This window comes from Medicago truncatula, chromosome 2 (assembly GCF_003473485.1).
Source record: "Medicago truncatula cultivar Jemalong A17 chromosome 2, MtrunA17r5.0-ANR, whole genome shotgun sequence".
Classification (NCBI taxonomy): domain Eukaryota; kingdom Viridiplantae; phylum Streptophyta; class Magnoliopsida; order Fabales; family Fabaceae; genus Medicago; species Medicago truncatula.
Window position 1 is genome coordinate 29,542,779 of NC_053043.1, and position 7,486 is coordinate 29,550,264.

Sequence of the window (7,486 nt, forward strand, 5' to 3'; positions counted from 1 at the left end):
CTCTCTGGTCAAGCTCGCTAGGCGAGTTCATCTGCTCGCTATGGCGAGCTACGACGTGCAACTCGCGAGGCGGGGAAAAGTTACCCGCGTGGCGAGCGATGAAGTTCATCCCTCGCCGTGGCGAGGATCATAGCTCGGGAGGCGAGCGATGAATGTCGCTACGGGCAGAAGTGCAGTTTTGCCTAAAAATCATCAACTCTCATGGTTTAAAGCCTAATCTCGATTCCAGAATTCATCATAATCATCATCTAAGGTCTAGGAACAATTTCTACATCAATCTAACAACTTTTCACCGTTTAATCATCAATTCAATCAATTTGACCTAATTTCCGATTCCTTTTAAACTCATCCTAATTCATGTTAAATGTAACGGTTGATTCACATACTTAATAGAATTGCAGAGTTAGTCTCACCCTTACCTTAGAATATGAAAATCGCAGCTTTCCTAGGTCTTCTCCCTTCTCTTGGCTTTTTCTCCCTTTTCTCCAAAATTGATCGTACGTACAATGTTTTTTTTTTCCTAAACTAGGTTTCCCTATTTATATCTCCTCCAATTATCTTATCTTATTTCTCTTTCTCCCCCAAAACTCTCTAAAATCTCAAAACAACCCCTAAACTCAATATTTATTTTATTTTCAAATCTTATTTTATTAAACAATAAAATAAGTCACAACTCCTCATAAAATCATATAAAACCACCTCAATCATATAAATCACACATATATTATATAAATATAATATAAACTCATCTAAATAATTTCTAGACTCAATTAGATAATTAAATAATTAAATAATTCGAAACGGGCGTTACACTGTTGCCTTTAACCCCATGGCTGCTTTTGCATCATCCTCAGCTTCTTCTTTCTCAGAACCAGACTCTTTATCCAGATCTTCCCAGGTTGCCATCAAACTCTTTTTGATCTGCTTTCTGAATTTGCTTGAACTAAAACTTGGCTTCTTCGTTCTGCTCTTTGACTTTTCCTTCTGAAGATCAGGGCATTCAGCAATGAAATGACCAGACTTCTTGCAGTTGAAACATCCCTTCTGATCTTCCTTCTTGAAGTTCTTATAGCTACCTCTCTTGCTCAAAAACTTTTTCTGCTTCTTTGTTAGATATTCAAGCTTGTTGGAAAGCATGGCCATCTTTACAAACTGATCTTCATCAGAACCTCCATCTGGTGATTCTTCTTCAGATTCACTAGCCTTGTATGCTTTAGATGGCTTTCCTTTAGATGGTAGAGCAATAGATTTATTCTTCTTTGAGGAATCATGCTCATTCAGGCTCATTTCATGAACCTTGAGGGAACTGACAAGATCCTCAACACTCAAAGTGTTTAGATCCTTAGCTTCTTCAATGGCAGTAACCTTAGGTCTCCATCTAGAAGGCAAGCTTCTCAATATCTTTCTCACATGATCAGAAGCAACATAACTCTTCTTCAGTATTTGCAGTCCAGATACTAAAGTTTGAAATCTTGAGTACATTTCTTCTATACTCTCATCATCCTTCATCTTGAACAGCTCATATTGATGAACTAGCATAAGTGCCTTTGCTTCTTTAACCTTCTTGCTACCTTCGTAGTTTGCACAGAGTGAAGCAAACATTGCCTTAGTAGTGGATTTATCACTCATTTTCATATATTCAGTGCGAGGTATAGAAGCAACAATGATCCCTCTGATCTAGTGATGCTTTTTGTATAACTTCTTTTGAGCAGGAGTGTGTATCTTTCTGTCAATAGCAGCTCCTTCCTCATCCAGGTCAAGATCATCAACTTCATCTTCAAGAATATCCCACAGCTCATCATCTAATCCCATGATGTAGCTGCACATGTCGGTTTTCCACCAAGAAAACTCTTCAGGATCTCCATTGAACTTTGGAGCTTTTCCAGAATCTGATTTCTTATCAGCTGTGCCATAATCATATGAAACAGTCTTGTTTCCTGAAGGAGAGGTTTCAGTCATGTTTTTCTCAGATCTTGAAATGTTACACGGTTAAGTGTGTTTACAACAGACCAAGGCTTTGATACCAATTGAAGGTGAGAAAAACGCAAGAAGGGGGGGTTGAATTGTGTTTTCTTTTTCCCAAGATAAAATCTTCTTCTGAGGTCACTTCAGAAGCTGTTGAAAAATGATTCTGATGTGATGACACTTGAGAGGCAGTTGACTTGCTTCTGATGTGCAGTTCAGAATTGGATGCACAGCGGAGTAAAATAGAGTAAGATAGAAGAAAGAAAGACACAGGCAATTATACAAGTTCCTTCCACAAACCGGAAGTCACTCCTGTCTCCCTTGCACTTCCAAGGAGAGTTTCACTAAGTTTAATCACAAATGATTACAACTGCTCAATACTACACCTAGTATGAGACTTCAAATTGCTCAAGCACACAAGCAAGAGACTTCCTATGCTCAAGCACTAAAGCAAGAGACTTCTATTCAAACAAAATTACACAGAAAATTGTTTGAGTTTGAATCCATTCGTCTTCTGAGGGAACATTTCTGCAGGCAGAGCTGTTTTTCTTGTCTTGTAGCGTAGACATAAACAGAGTAGTGGAGGTAGTGGTCGTACACTTCGTACAGACGTACTTTGTCAACGCTCTTTGAAGGATAAGCATCCAATGCCTTCAAATCCTTTCAAATTAGTTGTTGCTACTATACTACAGTCTTTCGCTTTCTTTAGACGAGTTTGAATCCATTAAACAGCTATTTGAAACTTTAGGTTGCATCTACTGATGAACTACAGTTTCTAGTGATATACAGCTTCTGAGGAAATAGCTTCTGATAGACTTGGTTCTGATGAACTTGCTTCTGATGACGTCATCAGGTGCACTGTATCTTCAGGAGCATTTTAACTTCAGGAGCTTCTTTAACTTCAGAGGTAGATTTCTTCAGATGCTTTAAGCTTCTCTTTTTGTTGATATTCTAGCTCTTTATTTGTTCTTTCAGGATCAATTTAAGATGTCAAATATTGTCTATAGACCTGTACACTTGAACAAATATTAGATTATTGAGTTGAATAAGGTTTATGAGAAATGCTTGAGTTTGTGATTAGTGTGCGCTTTAAATTGAAGCCCTTGAGGAGACATGTGTTTTAATTAAATTGTCATATGATAATATTGTTTTGTGCTACCATGTTTATGCCTTTTGCTTGAGGATAAGCAAAGATTCAAGTGTGGGGGAGTTTGATGAGTCAATTATTATCTATTTTTATATGTTATTTAGTTTCGTTTTAATTAGATTTAAGTTTATTTTATATTAGTATTATTTACTTTTTGAACTATTTTACTTTAATTGCATATTGCTATATTTCAGGAACGAATATTTGATGGATTGAGTCTTGGAGCAAAAGAAAGGGGTTTGGAGCTGATTTGGAGCAAAAATACGAAGATTCGGAGACAAAAATATATCTCCCCAAGTTAGAAGCTTGGCACGGCCCGTGCTAAGGTTGGCACGGCCGTGCCACCTCCCAGACTCACTTTTGCTGCTTTTGCTTTGATTCTAAGTTACTCTGTTTTAGTTTACCAAATAGCCCTTTGTAATTGCTTAGAGTTTAAGTCGAATGTAAACTATAAATAGAGTAGCTAACCATCACATATATTCATCTTTTGTTCTGTGAAATAATAAGTGACAATTGTTTCTTTGAATAAAAGTTCACCTTTATTTTATGTTCTTCTTTTTCTTCTTCTCTTATATGTCTACAATGAACGTTAGTGAGTTGACTTCTTCTTGTCTTGGGATTGTTGGATAAGTCTAAATGACATAATCCTAATCAAACCAAGCTTTAAACCTTAATCTTATGTAACCCTAATCTCTAATCTAAATTCACCGCTTTAACGTGAATTAACCATTATCAAACTGTGGAAACGAAAGTGGAGGTTTTGATAATTGTTAATCCATCATCTCAAATATCAATTCATAAAACAAAAGTGGAGCTTTGATATTCAAACAAGTCAATTTAGACAAAGATTGTAAAGTCAGCGAAATAGGCTTGGTTGCTAGAGGAACAAAAGAGAAACTGTCTTTAGAAGTTAGGTCTAACATAAGGTTATAAGTTTAATAGTTTGGTTTGTGAAGGACTTGTCAATTAGATGAACCAATAATCCCAAGGCACCTTTTTTATTTTATTATTGTTATTTTCTTTTAATTATACAAAAATACAACTTTCAATCTTTTAAACTTTAATTCTAATCATTGTTAAAAGATAATTCAATTCATAACTCACTATCGGAACGATACTCATCTTTTTACTACTTCGGTAAGACCGTGCACTTGCGGTTTTATCCCATCAATGAGTGATGGGATAAAACCGCAAGTGTACGGTTCTATCGAAGTAGTAAAATAAGAGTATCGTTCCGATAGGAAGTTGTTTATTTCAATTAACTTTTATTGATGATTAGAAGAAGATCAAGTTGCAAAGGTGGGGTTTTCAAACGGTTGAAAAGATAATATAATAAAGAGAGCCTTGGGATTATTGGTTCATCTAATTGACAAGTCTTTCGCAAACCAAGCTATTACACTTATAACCTTATGTTAGACCTAACTTCTAAAGACATTTTATCTTTTGTTCCTCTTGAAACCAAGCCTATTTCGCTGACTTGATTACTATTAGATTTTGGTTCTAGGTTGCAACCAAGCCTATTTCGCTGACTTGATCACAATTAGAATCCTTGAAGTTCGAAACTATATGTCTCAAAGATTGTAAAGACTATTTCGCTGCCTTTACAATCTTTGTCTAAATTCATTTGTTCGAATATCAAAGCTCCACTTTGGTTTTATGAATTGATATTTGAGATGATGAATTAACAATTATCAAACCCTCCACTTTCGTTTCCATAGTTTGATAATGGTTAACCCATGTTAAAACGGTGAATTTAGATTAGAAATCAGGGTTACATAAGATTAAGGTTTAAAGCTTGGTTTGATTAGGATTATGTCATTTAGACTTATCCAACAATCCCAAGACAAGAAGAAGTCTACTCACTCATGTTCATCGTAGACATGGAGAAGAAGAGAGAAAGCATAAAAGTAAATAACAAGAAAGTAAAGGAAAAGAAAAGAACTTTTGTTAGAAAGACAATTGTCACTTATTGAATTTCAAGAAAAGATGAATATTTGTGATGGCTAACTACTCTATTTATAGGTTACATTTGACTTAGAATCTAAGCAATGATCCACAAGAAACTGCGGGCTTTTTTGTAAAACTATAACAGAGTAGCTTAAAATCTAAGCAAAAGCAACAAAAGAGACTCTGAAGCTTGGCACGGCCATGCCAGTGGGAGCACGGGCCGTGCCACCTCTCTAACTTGGGGAGTGACATATTTTTGTCCCATATTTCGTATTTTCATCTTGAATCTCCTCGTAATCCTCTTTCTTTTGCTCCAAGACTCAATCGATCAAATATTCGTTCCTGAAATATAATAATATGCAATTGAAGTAAAATAGTTCAAAAAGGAAATAATATTAAAATAAAATAAACTTAAATCTAATTAAAACATAACTAAATATTAAACTAAAATGGATAATTATTGACTCATCAAACTCCCCCACACTTGAATCTTTGCTTGTCCTCAAGCAAAAGGCATAGACATAGCAGCAATAAAAAGATAACATATGACAATTCAAACAAAAGCTTATGTCTCCTCTAAGCTTTCATTTCAATGTACACTAATCACAATTTCAAGTATTCCTTGTGAACCTATTCAACCCAACAACAAGTCTCAAGTAAGTGTGTGTGTGTAGTCCAACCCTTTTCTTGCTCCTGTATAAGACATATATTATGAGGAACATATTCTAACCTTAACACTAAAGTGACCGAGAAAAATCCTTTCTTCATTTCATATAAGAGAGATGGGAATTAGTTAAATTAAAATTGACAAATTAAATAATTGGGGGCTTGCAGATTGCTTAGGGGATATCATTTCTCATAGGAAATCCACGAGGGGGTATCCTTTCCTCCAAGATTTCATGATCACTCTAAGTAGTGCTACAACTTTAATCATTTTCACGTAGGAAGTCAGCGAGGGGGTGTCCTTTCTAGAGGGATTTATGGAAATTATGTCCAATTCATTTGAGAAGTCATCACCACTTAGGAAGTCAGCGAGGGGGTGTCCTTTCTCCACGTGTTGGTGATATTTCTTCCGCCCCATTTTGGTTTAACATATTATAGCACATTAAAAATATTCCCACACAAACTTATACTACTTTTACTCTGAAGATTTTTAAGGGTCCAAGTTACCATTAAAGTTAGAACTTGTTCCTTAAAATACCTACTCATACACTTACTCAAGGATTGCAACTAAGTGCTTTTTCTCATTGGAGAATTTTCACAATAAAACTTGATGTGGGTATAGCAAGAACACTTAAAACACAAGAAATCACTTTCATGTACAAGAAACGACCATTTTTAGAAGAGATAACAAAAAATCTATGTCATAATAAAACAATAAAAGCAGCTGCTTAATCAGGCCTTTCACAATAAAACGAAACAAAAGAATAAAGTTCAAGGGAGTTTGGGACACTACGACACAAGACACTTTATTAGGCTCCCCCCACACTTAGGGGAAGCATTGTCCTCAATGATTGAAAGTAAGAAAATTAAAAGAGAAGAAGAAGAAACAAGAAAAGAAGGAGAAAGGATGCAAAAAGCTCACAATTTAGCACAAGAAGTGAAAAATTGAACCCTGGATGCTTGTCACGTTGGCACGGCCATGCCAATGTAGGCACGGGTTGTAACACCCCGTTTTCCCGACTTAAAAATTTCATTTAATTAATCAGAGTATTCAACATGTAAACGGAATGCTACACTTCATAAAATCATAAATAAGTTAATTAACTAATTTATCCTTCAACATATTAATTCAAACTTTGCAGCGGATTAAATTCATTAACATAAAAAGTCTTGGCACGAAGGCCTCATCAAAACATCTCATAAAAATCCAATTAACAACTTAATCATGTAAATTTATAAACAATACGTAAGGAATAGAAAAGCATGCAACAAAGTTCCCATCCCGTTACGTATCAGAGCACCTAAACGACTCAGTGAGGGATAGCCACTCACGACAGCAAAAACACAGCAACCTACTCTTGATCACCTGCAAGTTACTCATACGAAGAGCAACATTTTCAAGCAGAAGGGGTGAGATTCACAATCAATAATAATAATATATAATTCATCAAATGCATCTAACAACTTAAACTTCATCAATTAGTAATAGTAATTCTTTTAACGACTCCTAAACCATATCATATACTCATCATATCAACAGTCATAACTCGATATCATAAACAACATCATAACAGCATCATTTAACTTCATAATTAACATCTTAATCATAATCATATAACATCATACTCATAATTCGTATACAACATGACAACTTCATAATCAATGACCTAAACAACGTAACAACATCATATTCATAGTTCATATACAACATAACAACATCATTAATTCATGTTAACATTCTCCACCTAGCACCTTATTAACAAC